The 17,350-nt window shown below is 39.6% G+C and overlaps 1 protein-coding gene across 4 annotated transcripts in view; it reads right to left on the bottom strand.

The window, feature by feature from the left end:
* NLGN4X (neuroligin 4 X-linked) overlaps positions 1-14,840 on the bottom strand; it is a 164,583-nt gene extending 149,743 nt beyond the window's left edge. For 3 of the 4 annotated variants that reach the window (XM_053970849.1, XM_053970851.1, XM_053970852.1), the window contains exon 1: positions 12,765-12,840. The gene's annotated coding sequence lies outside the window, so the exon portion shown is untranslated. Of the gene's footprint in view, positions 1-12,764; positions 12,841-14,463 lie in introns of those variants that run through there. The other variant, XM_053970850.1, reaches the window with a different exon arrangement.
* Between the last annotated feature and the right edge of the window lie 2,510 nt (positions 14,841-17,350).

The following is a 17,350-nucleotide window of genomic DNA, read 5'->3' as shown; positions in this document are numbered from 1 at the left end:
AATCACTGAAATCCAGAGATTGTTGGTGCCTCACCAAAGCTGTCTTCATTGAACCAGCTGTGGAAAAAAAAAAAGTGTGAAATTTTTGTCATAAAGCTCAGTACATGTGAATATGAATTGATTATCTAGTGTTGCCGTTGAGCAGGATGGGAACAAAAGACTCCAAGTTAGAAGGCAAAGAGAATGAACTCCCGGCGACATCTAGAATATGTGGACTAAAACTAAAATGCATTCCTCTCTAGTTCTTCTAGTTTGTGCAATATATTCAGTAGATATTTGACAAAAAACTTTAAACATGGCCTTACTGAACATATACGGTTCACACTGGGAAGCAGAGTAGCAACCCTGTAAGGATGTTTCATCAACCCCTAATGAGTTAGGCATATGGTAGAAGAAGGGGTTTTGTTGGTTTTTTCTTCCGGGTGGAGGGGAGGAGGGTGGTGGTGGTCGTGTGTTTTTCCCTATTTCTTACAGCAGAACAGTGCAAAATTAACAGTCACAATTTCTCAGCTTCTTCAGTTTGTATCAGCCAAACCCTAAGAATAATAAACCTGACATTCAGCCACTGAACAACTGATCTTATTGTCCAAAGTAGTTACTTGGACTATTGAGGAACTTCAGCATTTTTTTCAATGCTTTCTCAGGAAAGAAAACTGAAGCTAAGCTAAAAGACGTGGTGAAAAAAAAAAAAATTGCCAGTGTTGGGAATAGTTTGAAAGACTGAATCAGTTGGTAACCAGATCAAGAAATTCTGTGGGTATTGCTGTTTGCCACCACAAAAGCCAAGATCATCAAGGATAACATTGTACTCCCTGTCGTGGTACCTCAGCTTCTAATGAATTTAGCCAGCTGATTATGCAGCATCATTCTTCAAAGTACAACCTTCTGAATGTGGCATTTCTGGGAACAGCACCAAAATATGACAGCAATCACTGTGTGTGTTGTTAATGCCTGTGGCTAGATTTTGTATTTTGGAATACCTTGAGGCATTGGGTAATGTGGATATCAGGCAATTCTTGTGATGATTTACAAAGTCATAGTACATCTAAATGCACCGTGGCAATTACTGTTTGATAAATGATGTAGTCTTAGGAAGAGAGGACATCCTTCCTTCCAAAGGATCCATTATGAAATAATAGAAGTTATAAAGGGATACAAAGTCACCTAGAACTTCCAAACAGCATACAAAAAAATACTTGCTCCATTTTGATGAATATAGTAAAACATAAAGTAAATTATGTAGTTTTGTTTTAAAAAATCACTATATCATTTAAAAATGAAGGTATTTACTGATACACTATGTCTTTAACTAAAGCAAGGTAAAGACAAACAAAAATACCCTTAAAATTCTCTATAGTCTTCCTTTTTGAGAAAAAGAAAGTATCCAGGCAAAAGCTCTAAGTTATGCCTACATTATCTTAATTTTTCTGTCTCTGATGTTAAATGATCCAATACAAATTTTTCATTCATGAATGCTGTTAAATCATGTTTTGCCTTGAGTAAATTAGTATTTCAACCTCAGTAATGTCAAGGGTCTGCAATTCACAGCCCTGTAAGCTATCATCTAAGCCACTGCAGCAGTGATTTCCCGAGCCCTCCATAACATCATTTTTCTTTATCCCTTGATGTTCTCACACTTTAGGTCTTGTGTTGTTATTATGACAGCCCTGCAACTGCAAATCCCAATAGTGTTGTATGGTAGGTACTTGTGGGAAATACCAGCAATACAGTCAGAATGGTTCCTCTTTTGTTTACCCTCCTGCTTCAACTTCCCTTACCTTTTGTTTTGTAGACTTTTACTTTACACTAGAGAAGCCTCATATGTACTGCCTATGCAACACTTGAACCTAAAAATCACCATACTTCAATCCAAATGAACACCCTTTGTGTAATAATACATATGAAAATCTAGAATGAAAATTCTTTCCTGTTTCTGGGCTGAAACCCTACATGGGGTTGTTATGACTGAAGTGTAGGACATGGAACTTCATCTTACTGCACCTCATACAGTTGCCCCATTGATTCATGCTGTCCAGATCCCTCTGCAGAGCCTTCCTACCCTCCAGCAGATCGAAACTCCCACACAACCTGCTGTCCTCTGCAAACTTCTAAGAATGCACTTGATCATTGATGAAGATATAAAATAGGACTGGCCCCAACACTGAGCCCTCAGGTATACCACTTGTGGCCAGCTGACAGCTCAGTGTAACTCCACCCAACACCCTTCTCTGGCCCCAGCCATCCAGCCATTTTTCAACCCAGCCAAGAGTGCACCTGTTGAAGACATGGGCTGCCAGTTCCTCTGGGAGAATGCTGGGGGAGATGGTGTCAAAGGCTTTACTGAAATCCAGGCAGACAACAGCATTTCCCTCTTCCACTAGGCAGGTAACCTGGTCATCAAAGGAGACCACACTGGTCAAGCAGGACCTACCTTTCCTAAACCCATGCTGGCTGTGCCTGATTCCCTGGTTGTTCTGTACATGACACATCACGGCAGTCCATGAACTTACTGCTTTCAAAATCACAGTGGATAAGCAAGAGTGATTCCTGGCAAGACTTCAGTTACATCCAGGTCAGAGAACCCAGAAACTTTTCCCAGTCTGAGTGCTGGAGCTATATTCTGATTCTGTATTTGGGCTAGACACAAATCTTCACCTGCTCCTCTCCTTCCCTAAAGTGGCCATTTTGCATATTTCTGAAGTAAGATTATGCAGTGTTGCAGGTTATCAGTCTAGATGTCTGAAATCCATTTTGCCTTATACCGTACATTAGTCAAATAAAATCTAAACAAAGAAAGAAAAAAAACCAAAAAGAAATAATAAAGTCATTCCTTTGTTTCTTTCCGCCCTCCCCCAAAATATTCTCAACATATATGAAAGACTCTGGACAGTATGTAACAGTCTAGCAAAGTCTAGATTCTTCATCCAATTTTTTTTTTAGTGAAATATTTTTTATGTTTTTGCAAATTAAGGCAATATATTGTTCTAGAAGGTTGAATTTTTCAGACATATTTTTATTAATCTTCTCTGGAAAACTACTTCTAGTCTGAGATATCTTCTTATAGAAAATTCAGTGCTTATTTATTCATAGAAAGTATGCACTATAAATAATCAATCCTGGTACATGTCAGAGCAGAAAAAGAAATTGTTGTAAAGTAATAAAAATGTTGTGATTAAGTTTTTTCCATCCATTTTCTTCCTTCTGTACCTTCAACTTCTGCCCGTCTAAGCATAAAATCTGAGTACATACTAGAAATTAGTGTGGATTATGAACTAAAATTCTGATAAAACATACTCTTGCTGTTTATCACGAATCATCTAAAGGGGACAAATAAATTTAAAAGATAAATTTATCCCTAAAAATCACTTAAGTTCTAAGCCTATTTAAACACATTAAAATGTGTATAATTTTCATTTTCACCATCTCCTGTCATTCACCTCTATCCTCATCTTAACTTTTCAGAGTCACAATGTCAAGAAGGTTAATGCAGTTACATGAATTTGTGATGGACCATTTCACTCAGATTTGCTAAGGCAAACACATATAGCTGGCTGGTAAACAATTTACTCCACAGAGAACAAGTTCTTCTTAGCTGAAAAGAGACCTCTGCCAAATCAATACATTAAATGATGAGATATTAGCTGCAAAAGGAGGAGGAAATCCTGGAACATGGCTATCCTTTTTTAAGCAGTAAATACTTCTAGACACTCAGATATTAGGCACAGTGTCATTGAAATCAGTGGTACAAAAACAACGCAAAAACAGTGTTAAGGAGATCTTAGTCATGCTTGTAATCTTTTAACTGTAAAGTCCACAGCAAGCAAAGAAAAATTGCTCTCAAAATTGCTGTTGTATGCAATATGTCCATTTATATAAATAGGGGAAGGTTGCTTGTTAAGAACACGAAAGGCTAGCACTCTTCAACCTCTGAGGAAAAATTGCTTTCTTCCATCTGCTTTATTTTTTAGCAAATTTTGAGCTAAGCAAAGTATATCAATTCTGTTTTAAAATGTGAACAGAAAAAAAGTTTTGTAACTATGGAATATAACTTAGATGTAAAATAATGGTTAAGCAGCAACTGCATGGTCTTTATCAACCATTACATTAATATCTTTAAGTGATGTATATGAGTAGGATGAAGGCACATTTTACTGTAATTTTCTTTCCCTCACTCCCATGCACCAGTGACAGAACCATTAAAACCCACAGTTTGTTAAGCCTGCCTTTATATTATCCCAGGTAAATTTCCTCACATTCTTCATGCACTTCTCTGCAAAACTTGTTTCTCTGAGAAACTGCAAGTTAATAGTAAAATTTGGCATGTGAAGGGAAAAAAAACTTGAGCACACAGACAAAAAAAAAAAAAAGGACATGAGAACCAAAAAAAAAAAAAAAAAAAAAAAAGACCAACCAAAAAACACCAACCTCCCACAAAAAAACCTCAACAAAACAGAACAAGACAATCCAACACTCCAAAATCCCAAGTATTTGAAATTAAACAAAAAAGATGAGTTTCCATGATTCTTGGGACAAACAGCTTAAACAAAATCAAACAAGCAAACATTCCTAACTAAAAATAGATTCAGTGATGATTGATACCAATAACTACTTTATACAAATACTTTATTAGGATAAAAAAATTTAAAATATTATTCAGAAGAAAACAGACACAATTTCAAAGCATACAATCTAGATTTGTACTGAGGGATGATGATATTAAAAATTGTACTTTTACCTTGACCAGTAAGATCAAGGTACATTGTACCCCCTCAAATTAAACCAAACCCCCATGTTCAGAAGCATCAGCTTCTGTTGTAAATCCAACTTGATTTATATCCTGCTGGTTTAAATTCTCTAAAGTATGGAACACAGTATGTGAACTGCCATTCCTATTACTACTGTACTCTCTATGCTCTTGTGTGTCTACCATCCTTGTGTGTCATCACGGTCTTTTTCTGTGGAAGTGAATCATGTTATAACCTTCCTTTAAAATTGGTCATCTGTCTGCAACTCAGTGCCTGTTTACAGACTCTGACTAGGATGGGCCTCTTGAGGCAGTAATAAGCAAGAGAAGGAAAATACCCCAACATGCTGGGGATGATGAGTAAAAGAGGCAGGGGTTAGATCATTTAGGAAGCATCCTAATCTTTCATGGAGAAGGTAAGAACTGGAATATGCAATCTCCTCATCTTAGACATGAACATGCTTAGTGCTTAGCTTTCAGGCCTTAAGAGCTAGAAGCGGTGTTACAAGTGCTATCACTGCTGTTATGAAACCCATTAATTGTCTCCCAAAATGGAACTGCCATTTCTCCATCATCTTTATTGATGTCTCAGGCTCCAGACAGTATCTTCTCCTATTTACACGTTTTGTTTCCTCTTGAATAAACCATCTCTAACTGATTTCAGGAAGCAGTGAAGTATCAAGCCTCACCAAATGACCATTCTCCAGGGACAATCAGAAAATGAAATCTACCACAGAAGGATGTTTCTGTGAAGTGTTATTATCCAGTGATCATTTACTTATATACAAAATGCAAGGCTTATTTAGCTTTCCAATCTTATGTATTTAATAGCTAAGAGAATTCAACACACTGGCACTAATACAACTGCTCCCATCTCCTGTCCTTTCTACAGCATTGCTAGTGTAAGTTCTACATAGCTAATATAATTTTCATTGCCAGAACAAGAAATCCTTCACAAAAAGCCACTCAAACTCAGCATAAGAGAACTGTTAATGCAAAACACCCAAGAGTTAATGGAGTTTCCACTTTATTGGTCATCATATTGGTCATCGTATTACACCTTTATCATGTCATGAGTGGAAAACACTTCACAGGCTCTGGGATACTAAGGCAAATTAAAAAGTTACAGAAAAAGAAAAACAAACAACAACAACGAAAACTTGCAGAAAAAGAAGAAAGAGAAAATAAAATATTCTAACTATATGCTCTAATTTCAGTTTTCTCAAGCTAAAACTTTTATAGACAAGACCGGTTTGGACAAGAGGAAAATTCACTAGAACATCTTATTTCCAAAGCCAACAGGAAAAAGAAAATGCAGATTGAAAGTTACAAGGATAAATACACATTTGCTATTCTACAGCACAAAAGAGGGTCAGCCAACTCTTCTAGGGAGGAACTTTTGCTTCTGTTTCCATGCCTCTCTATGACCATAACAAGTTGTTGTAAGAGTAATGGCAAAAGTTTGGTGTTTTTTTGGTGGTTTTTTTTTTGCTTTTTGGTTTTTTTTTGTTTTTTTTTTTTTTGGTTTTTTTTTTTTTGTTTGTTTGTTTGTTTTTGTTTTTTGTTTTTTTGCTTTTTTAAGGTAAGTGCCAGGTGGCCTGCATTCTATACTCCTAACACGCTGTATTTGAAACATCTCTATGTAAAAATGACATCAAACCAATAGAAACAAGAAGCATTTGTCTTCAAAAAAATGTAACTCACATTTAACTACAAGACCTTGACAAAAAGAAAGACATAATAAATGTAGGATTAAACTAAGCAATGTATTTTCTTAATAACTGTTAGACTCTTTAGATTTAAGCAGTAAGTCCACCTGCACTGTAACTTGTGTACCTGAAATAAATCAAATATTATCACAGTGAGCATGAAATTAACACGCTAGCTCTCTCATCCAGCTCCATGACTAATTTCCAGTTATGCCAACTGCTATTATTTAATCTGTGAAAACCACTGGATCTACATAATCTGTCCCCAAATTCACCACCTGCACATTTGAAAACTACACACACTGAACATTTCTAATTCAGGAAGCAGACCTACTGCTGGCCGTGTTAATACAAATTCACAGCCTCAGGCACCACAGCTCATCTGTCCAGCTGTGTATAATTTGCAGGAAGTTCTACTTCCCCTCATGCCATTGTGTACTGAGAACTTATCTTTGCTTTCATGTAGATGATATAAAATGCAGTAGGCAGACATAATAATAATTACATTATTGGTAGAGATATATTTGGATTGGGAAACTATAGCAAACCAATCAGTGACTACATATCTGACTGAGAAGAAACACTATGATTGATGACGGCTTTCCTGAAGTCATCTAAGGATGAAGGGTAGATTTCATACAGCAACAACTCACTAGCTACTTCTTCTAGTTGTTGCTATAGTATTTTTCCAGTTTTTGCCTAAGACATCCCATGAAATCCAGGTACATTCCTACCAATTAATAAATGTCAGAGAGCTTTGGCAATGGCAGATGTACCAAAGATTTACATGGGTTTCACCTCTTGCATAATTCTTCTGGAATCCAGAAGAGGATTTTTGCCCTTTTTTTTTTTTTTTTTTTTTGTCACAAATCACCTATAAATTAATACTGAAATCTATGATCCAAAAATATTGTAATTGAACATCCAGGAGAATTATGTACCACTGTTAAAATGCTACTTTGGAGAGCTGGCAAAAACTTGAGCACCACCACAACTAATGAGATAACTGAATCAAAAGGTGAACAGACTGGATGTGAATACTCCATCTAATACACGCCCAGTTCCTTTGACAAGCAAATCCAAGAAACTTCAGAAAGAAATCACAGATGGAACCAAGTCTGTATAACCATTTGTCTTTATAAACACAGTCACCAATAAAACATGAGTTGAGAAAACATGGTCCTGTATCATCTAGCATACTCTTTTAAAGTGTGCATAATCATCCATTCTTATGACAAGCTCTTCAAGGAAGGGATGGAGATGCATTATTTTTCAGAGCCTGTGCTTTCTTTTTTATTTTTCAAACAAAGATTTGAAGGCAATTTCATTAGCAGAAGTTAATGGGAAGTTGTGAGAAAAATTTTAAGCATTATATATGATATTGCCAGCGCTATGGAAATACTCCATACCATTTTATCCAAATACTACTTTTTCCCAGAACCTGACCAAAAGCCTCTTTAACTTAACAGGTATCTTTACACTGAATCCAACAGACCTCATTGCATGACGCTAATCTGTCAATGGTCCATTTATCTTGGTCCTGTTGCATAGGTATTTTAAAGTTAATGGTTTATGCTATGTCCAGTAAGAAAATGAGTACAAATGTATTGTACATTAGAGAGCATATGGCTTATATCTTATATGGTGTTTTACATGAAGAATATATTAATTTTGTTTATTTGAAAAGATAAGTCTGGAAGACATTCAAAACAGATCAGAAAACATAGAATTATATCTCAAAGAATAAACAAATTTGTTATACAATTTTAAGGTAATTTGTTCTGTATATGACCAAGTACGCAGAAGAGGTATTTCATGGCTAAGTGACATATAAGTGAGAAATTATATATTTGTTGGCATAAAGTAAGTAAAGAAATAAAGAGAAAGCGTAGGGGGAAGAAAAGCTTATTTATTTTCAGAGAAAGAATTTTTAGTTGTATAATTAAACTACTGATAATTGTTGAGTAAACCCCTGTTCTTTTTAATTGCAGAGTTCTTTGTAGTGTCTGCAAAAAACTTTATTTAAGAGGAGAAAAATTGTCTGGCACGTCTACTTCCAAGCATAAGATTTATGCAAAATTTAAGTCTAAAATCAGTACCACAAAAATCAGTACAAAACAAATATATATGAATAAACTAAGTAATAATAATAAATAAATAGAATAAATAGTAATAAATAGAAATCTGACTTGATTCAAAATTCTTTTATTTCAAAAGAGGCTATCAGCTTTATCCTGGTTTTATTACATTTGGATGGATACAAAGTAAGGCTTTTATATATCAGAAGTCAAAATGTGATGAATAATACAGTATTTGTTTATTGGAATAGAACAGCTAGATATTTGGAGATAATTACTGCAAAATCTGTTTTGGAGCAAAAATACATACCAAGCAGGAGATTTATTGAAGTCTGCTAACTTACTTTCTACCAGAGTTTAAAACTGTAAAAGAAATCCAATTACAAAAAATATAACTAATTTTTTGATCCCTCTCCATGCTATTTCTCTAAACAGATTTTTGAAAGAATTGTTGGCATTAAACTGCATATCTACTCACTAAGGGTCCAAAGTGATGTTAACACTTCAAGAAGCTTGATCACTAACTGAGCTATGTCTGACAACAATATCACAAGATCACCACATGATGGCAGTGACTAAGACCACTGGTCAGTCCTGGAAAGGCCATTATTAACCTGACAGCAACACTACTACAGAGCTTGAAAACCTCTTCCTTCGTCTCTACTGAGACTGTAGCCCACACAGACACTACAGTAACAGCAATTTTCAAAATAATCAAGCCATTAGACCACTTCAATTAACACTTTGGGTCAGAAATCCTATTCATGATTGTCCTCTTTCATTTCTGGCTGTCCTAGACCTCTTCTAATTGGCAGTGACTACCTCCAGCTGGAGGACAAAGGAAAAGTCTTCCCTCTGGACTGTCTGAACAGAGAAGCAGTGGTCTATCTCGTTTTGTCTGCTGCATGGAACAGATGCAAATCTGAAAAATACTGCTAGATGGAAGTTTGCTACCATCAAATCATGCCAGTATTATTTCATGTGTCATCTGTTATGGTGAAACATTGAATTTATTTCAAAATAAATTCATACACAAGTAAATACAAATTTCTATTTATATTCATACTATATATGAAATTGAAACAGTAACTGTAGAGTCAGTAAGAGTGCCACTCACTTTCAAAGCTTACCTCCCCATCAAGTTGCAAATCTCAGTCAGCACATAAATAACAGAAGTTAGACAAGCACGGAAAATCCTAACCCTCCACTGGAGCTCGCCAGTGGTATGCACTTACTGAAATATGTCGTTTGACAATGAGTGGTGTGTGGGCTCAGCGCAGAAGACAGCTGAAAGAATCAGACATTGTGACATCAGTGACTACACTTTATTTTTAGATTATTACAGTACAAATATGAGCATTCCTAGCTAGGGATTGTTTCAGCATGTGGTAATGCATTCGGCTTGAATTAGTCGTGACACTAGTAAAGCCCCACTGCAGATCTCACAGGATAAGCCAGTGGTCTACAGGGGCTGCTTCTATTCAGTCTCTCATGTCAGCTATGCATGCAAGCCATAAAGTAACTCTGTTTCATATACAGCTTATTTTTAATGTCAAAATTCAACCCCATTTGTTTACATGGGGGGATGAGCTTAAAGAGGGCTGAGCTTGCTGGAAATGTTTCCAGAATTTCCTACTTTTTAAATTCAACCACCGCTGACTGTGTATAAATTGTATCTTTCAGTTCTCTATTCTCTACCCTTATATCCAAGTTGAGAAAAGTTTATTACCATTGTGTCTTATCTCATTGCTAAAAATTTTTCAAGAGTATTGCCAATAAAACTTGTTACTTGCTCTTCCTCCACTAGACAGCAAAGTGTTTTTTCTCGTTGGTGTTTGGGTTTTATTGGTGCTTTTTTATTTTTCTTTCAAATCCAATCTGGGGACTACTAAAACAAATACAATGAGAAGTGGAGAACTATTAAAAAGTGACATAGTTGAGTACATAACCCTGTCAGATGTGAGGATCAAAATGGCTCACAGCATAAGTGCTTTACAAACATTTATTGAAAGCACCTGAGTTGAACTGTGACAGAGGATAGCTGCAGCTGGACATGAGATACTTACATTGATTTGTGCAGCCTTTGTTTATGTTTTATTAGATTTTTATTTCTGTAAAGACTCCCAGCCTTGTAATTCTGTGCACAAAACTAACCCATTTACTCATGCAGAAGAGATCTTGAATCCTGATGACAAGTCTTCAAGCGACAGAATGACTAAATTATATGCTGGTTATAGCACGATGCTTATTCCTGTCCTACCCAGGTGGAGCTGCTCTTTACACTATGTGATTCAGCCATCAAATAGCAGTGTGCATGTTTGAAAGGCCAAGAGGAGGCTGTATTGAGAACCTGTCAAAAACAAACGTGCAAACCTCTATGTAGCAATCAGTAAGCGTTGCTTGAATCAATCTTTTGTTAAAAAATAAAAAAGGCAAACAGATCCTTGTTTCTATATAATATTTTTAATACAAAGCTTCAGTTAAATAGGTTTTCTTTCTGCCTCTTGTGTTCATCTCTGCATGACAGGTCTCCAGCTGAAGGATGCTATTAGGATTGACATTTTTATCAAATGTAAACATTTTCAGGTGAATGATCTGCCCAAGAACATGGGCTTAGCTAAAATCTTTGGAAGACTACAAAATATATAGGCTAGCACGGCATCTCCAGTAAACCTACCAGTTTTACCACTTGTCCTAATTTAATCCAGTTGGCCTGTTCTGTTCAGGCTATGAGGCTTGCTTTTGTTCGCTCGCATTGTGATGACTTTAAAAGAAATTACACTGATCACTGTGCTTTGCTGATCAAGAAAAAAACATTGGGAATTTTTGGATTTACAGTCTACATTTTCGTGATACAGCGCTGGATTTTAAAACAATAGTGGGTGAGTAATCATTCCCTCCAGAAATACAGGAGGAGGAAAATGTATTTTCTTATCTATATGAATGTATTCCAGTAGAGATCAAAACTAAGGGCCATTACATTCAATGAAAAATAAAAAAAATAAAAAAAAAGAATTCAAATTAGCTCTGAATTAGCTTGGTCCTCTTGAGAAGCAAGCTAATTCAGAGCTAATTTGTTTTTTTTTTTTTTTTTTTTATTTTTCATTGACTATAAGACCAAGATATTTTGGATGTGAAACTGAATTTCAGTTTTAATATTTGGTACAACTTAATAGGTTGCACTTGCACACAAACCACCAAAAAAAATTGGATCTATACGATACACTGGCATATGAATAGAGATGAAAGGGTAATAATAGCTGTATTTATAAACAAAGGACTAATAATTTCACAATTATAAATATCATGTCAAAATGAAATTTCTTTTTCTATTATTCTGAGAAAAATACATGCCACCATAGACTTTGCTGTTTTGAGTAACCAGAAACTGCATGACATGCTTTCATGGTTCTCAAACCTTAATGATTCATTGGAATATGATTCATAAGACAATGCATGCAACCCTCTACTCAGCAATATAAGCAAAAAATACTTGGAATTTCCTGCCTTAATGCACATCTATATAAAGGCTACCTATACAGAAGTCGACACAGATATTAATAGATAGGATATAGAGTAGTTAGAATAAAAACAAAATTCAGGGTTCATTTGATGTATGAAATCAGTTCACTTTTACAATGCAAAGCAGTGTTCTTAGCTAGGAATTAAAACTAGTGGAAATAATTGCTCCTTAAGGTGACAAATAGTATATTTCTTTACTGCTAACTGAGGATTTATACATCTAATAAATTTTTTTGCCTCACATGATATGGGAAAAAAAATCTTACACTTTAATACACGAGATCCGCATTAGCAGATGTATTTATGTTTTAAGAAGAGAAGAATAGCAGGGATTTCCATTTTGGCATAACTGTAAATTCCTCCAATTAAGCTTTGAATTCTAATCTCCTAAACACATGCGTATATGTCCTTAACGTTATTAATTTAAAACCAAACTAGAATTTTATCACAGCTTGCTTTCAACACTGATCAAACATCAGGCTAAAGGGGTGTTTTCAAGGGTGGTGTAGGGGGTATATTTTGGGTTTTTATGGCAGTGTTGGTTTCTGTCCAAATACCAAACATCCGAACTCGGCCGTGCGTTTCAGCCATCCCTACGAAAGGCAGCAGCTCCACGGAGGCTGCAGACGGGCAGCGGGGCGCGGGCACCCTGAATCACAGCTCAGGTGCTGCCGTCCCCCCTGGCTCCCCGCCCGGCCGAGTCTCTCGCACCTGGCAGTTCCTCGGGGAGCTCTCCGCCGCCGGCGCTGCCGCCGCCCCTGCCCTGCCCGGCCCGGCCCGGCCCGGCGAGCGCCCCAACTTCGGGCGGCGCTCGGAGCGCGGCGCGCGCGGGACGGCCCCGCGGCGGGGCGCGCGGCGCCGCGGCGCGGGGGGCGGCGGGCGCGCGGCTGGAAGGGCCCGCACCGCCACCTGGCGGCCGCGCCCCGCCTCTGCCGCCGCGTCCCCCGCAAACTTCTCTCCCCCCACGCCGCGCGCCCAAACCGGCCAAGTTTCCCGGCCGCGACGCCATCTATTCTTAGCCCCGCTCCGGGCACGACGGCGGGACACCCGCCCCGACCCACTCCCGCTGCCCGTGTCCCGCACCCTTCCGCAGCGGCTGCGCGGGACGCGCCCTGCCTGCCCCGACCCTGCGCGCCCGCGAGATGTGTGCGGGGGCGGGCGGGCGGAACGGCGGCTGCTCGGGCCCCGTCCGTCAGGGCGGCTGCGGCGGGGCCGCCCCCGCTCCCCGGGGCGGTGCGGGGCTGCCGACGGCCTCTCCCGCGGGGAAGGGGCAAAGCGCGGCGGCCGCGGAGGCGCCTCACGCCGCCAGCCCCCGCCTCGCCCGCCCCCGCCCCAGCTTTGCAGAGAAGCCGATTTACTGCCGAGCTGGGAAGGAGTGGGGGGGGGTGAGTGGTGGTGGTGCTTGTCTCTTTTTTTTTCCTTTTCTTTTCCCCCCGCCGCCCCCCCCCTCCCCCCCCCCCCCCGCCACCGGTCCGCGCACGCTGGCTCTCCCCAGTGCCAGTCCCCGCTCCATCACGTGCGGAAGCCCATGCCCATCACAAAAGCGGGCATTTTACCCGTGCCCGGAAAGGAAATAAAGAAAGAAAAAGAAGAAAGGAGAAGGAGAAAAGAAAGGGAAAAAAAAAAAAAAGAGGGGGAAAGGGAGGAAGAAAAACCCACCACGGAATAGCTTAAGCGGGTGAACCGCTTAATCCCAGAAGATCCAAGATTTTCCTCCGAGCAGCCGCCTCCCTTGTCCCCCCCAGCCCGTGCCCGTCCCTGTCCCTTTTTGCTTTTTCGTGGCTGTGGTGGTGGCAAGGAAAGTGGTTAACCAAAACCCTACGTGTTGGTTTTTTGTTTCCCTGAAAACCACAGGCTCATACAGAGCATGAGGTACCGCTCCTGCCCCTCTTCGCGCTTGCAAGAAACTGTGGCTTCGCTCTTTCTTTCTCTGCCTGTACTGCAGATATTTTTCCCTCCTCTCCTCCACACTCTTCTGTTTATTTCCCTGGAAGGCAAAGCTACTTTGTAAACATCTCACACAGAACCTCAGAGCCTTTCCAAATAGCTGATTGCAGCAAAATGCCTCCAAACAAATTATGGTGCAAGGGGAATATAAGGGACGGACCGAAGTGGGTAAAAAAGAAATAAATTTGCATAAATATGCATATGTGACAAGCAGATCGCGTATGATGGTGGAAATGTCAAAAAGAAAGTATCGCTTTATCATGATGGGAAAAGTAAAAGCACAGACGACTGCAGCAAACTGCTCGCCCTTTGCCAGAGTACCAACTGCAACACCTCTCCCTCTCTTCCCCCACCCTCGCCGAGAAAAAAAAAAAAAAAAAAAGGAGGGGGGGGTGAACAGAAAAAAACAACAGGAAAAAAAAAATGAAAATGAACACTCAAACTGCAAATCCGGTACTCCTACCTTAACACTGGGATAGCTGCAGAAGCATAGGGGTCTTTTTTACACAGCCAGAATCTTTCAGGAAATCCTCTCGGGCTATCATGCATCCAGGATTATTCACATACGGTTCCTGCTCTCCTTTTTGGAATCCAATGCGATTGGCTTCTCCAAAGGAATGCAACGACCACGAAAGGGGGGAAAAATTAAAAATAACAAGAAGAAAGACAACAACACTGGATTTGAAGGAAACTCGTGTTCTCGGTTGCAAGCGACCTACATTCAGGCAGAAAATTCATTGCAATCAGTGCGAGAGGGAGTTGAGTCTGCAAGTAGGAGCTGTGATTGCCTATGCAGAAAGACCGAGCCGCGGAGAGACTGATCTGCAAGGCAAGGCGAGCTGGGAGAGAGAGGGAGATGGGGGGGGGGGGGGGGGGGGGGGAAGAGGAGGGGGGGAGAGGTCCAGGCTGTACCAGGCGCTCTCCTCCCGCTATTGGACCAAACTGAATGAAATTCACAAAGCCGCCAGCCAATGGCTCCCCGCAGCCAGCCCAGCGCTACAGAAACCGCATCTCCATCCACAGCCTCCCGCGAAGGAGCGGCGCATCCCCGCGCGAAGCGGCGCCGGCGGAGCCGGGCCGGGCACCGGGGGGCTGGACAGGTGGGCACTGCGCACACGGAGGAGTGAAGGTGTCCCTGTCTGTGTGTGTGTGTCCGGGAGGATCACACAATTCACACTGCCGGTCTCTGCTCCGTGGTCATGTACAGCAAGTGCAGTCTTTGTTAACCCTTTACACTAGCAGTTTCTACAGTACCAGCCTGTTGTTACCATATTCACCCATCTGCATTTTCGTGGAGCTGGCAGTATAATTGTACAACAAGCAATAAAGCATTTTGTTCCTGTTCCCTGTCCACCCAGAAAAAAAACAGCAAAGCAGACATTTGCCTTGCGCCAATCATTTTAAACAGATTTCCTATTTTTTCTCATAAGGAGACCAGTTATTTGATGATCATATTTTAGTTAGCTAGACACTAGGCTAAGTGATGGTCACATGGGGGCCCTGTGATTGTTGCCACATGCTACAACACAGGGTCTCTGGCTCATTCCCGCGCATAGTTTCAGACTGGGGGTGGTGTAGTAAATATGTGCTTAGGCCTCCACAGATACACCCTATTTCACTCCACAGCATGTTCGCTTAATGAGTTAACAGCACTTACACTGTCGGGAGTGAAAGAACATTAAGAACAGGTGAGCATTGCCTGACTTCACTGAGGACAGAGCAGAGAACAAAACAAGGGGGTCCTGAAGATCTTGCCCTCATTTGAAACAAAAATCATATTCATACCTTTATGAGATTTCCTTCCACAAGAGTTATATTAGATTCCATAAGTAGAGTTTTTGAGATTTTCAATTAAGAAAAAAAAAAAATCTGCAGCTCTTCTTTTCTAGAATCTTTGTTTCTGCCCCCATGTCAGATCCTCAGTAGAGAACAGATAGTGCTTTGAATTCTCAAATCTAAATTGTCTGTGATATTTGGCTTATCAATCACTTCTATACTCTGCTGTTTCAAGTGGTAAAGGAATATATACCATCTGATATAGCAGACAGCTAGTAGGCCTGTTGTGTGTCTGTTCTTATATTTTGCTATATGGTATGAAGGATACTTCCTTAAGTGTCATTTAGGAAGGTATGTTTCAGTTTTAAATGTTGTAAATCTAAATACAGGTATAATTCACTGACTTGAAACATTTTAAGAATTGCAATAGCCACTGTTAACTTATTTGTCAGTGAAGTAATTATATTTATATTACTTAATTATATGTTTTGACTTACTTATATTAAGTCACTCTAGCAGCAGGTGTTCATGCAAGTGAATTTTACTGCTTTTGTTATTTTAATAATGCACCCACAATGTGCAACCAATCATATTGCTTAAATGAGTGAATATTTTGACACATTTAGAAAAGATGTCATCTTGCACTGCCATCTGTCCCAAATTTTGCAGGACAGTCTTTATTTTGATGAATATGTCAAGCATTTTATAAGATTAATTTGGAGGATATTAAAGTGTGTGCTAGTTAATCTGAATAATGATCTTCCACCTGTGTTGTACTATGAGGAGGCAATTTGTTACAGGTTACCAAAGGATCATCTGTAATGTTTGCAATTAATATTTGCCACTATTACTTAAATATTTGAAAGCACAGCAATAAAACTAAACTTCCCATAGACTGTACACAAATTTGTGATCGAAGTATGTAAGTAAAAGGCATTTGGTCAGAACAGCAGAAGGTACTTTTCTCCACTTACAACTTTCAAAAAACTAAATGTACAATTGGAATCTGTGGCTTATCTGCAGCAATCCACTGCATATTTATAACTCCAAGCAGGAGTCCAGGAGCAGTTATTCAGAGAGAAGAATTCTACTTGCTATACAAGACCATCACTTCTTACAAGGTCGCATTGTATTTTAGTATAAACCCAACTTTACTTGTTTTGCTGCTTTTGTCTGGGATAGAGTTAATTTGTTCATAGTAGCTAGTATGGGGCTATGATTTAGTTTTGTGCTGGAAACAATGTTGATAACACAGGGATGTTTTAGTTACTGCTGAGCAGCACTTGCACAGCATCGAGGTCTTCTCTGCTCCTTATCCCACCCCACCAGGGAGCAGGCTGGGGGTACACAAGGAGTTGAGAGAGGACAGAGCAATGTGCTGATCCCAACTCACTGAAGGGATTTTCCACACTGTATGGCATCATGCTCAAAATATAAATAGGTGGGAAAGAAAAAGGAAGGGGAGGATATTAAGAATGTTTGTCTTCCAAAGTTGCCACTATGCGTGATGAAGCCTGGCTTTCCTGACTGAACACCTGCCTGCCCATGGGAAGTGGTGAGTGAATTCCTTGCTT

This window comes from Vidua macroura, chromosome 2 (assembly GCF_024509145.1).
Source record: "Vidua macroura isolate BioBank_ID:100142 chromosome 2, ASM2450914v1, whole genome shotgun sequence".
Lineage (NCBI taxonomy): Eukaryota > Metazoa > Chordata > Aves > Passeriformes > Viduidae > Vidua > Vidua macroura.
Note: the sequence above shows the minus strand (reverse complement) of the source record. Positions and strands in the feature narration are given on the sequence as shown.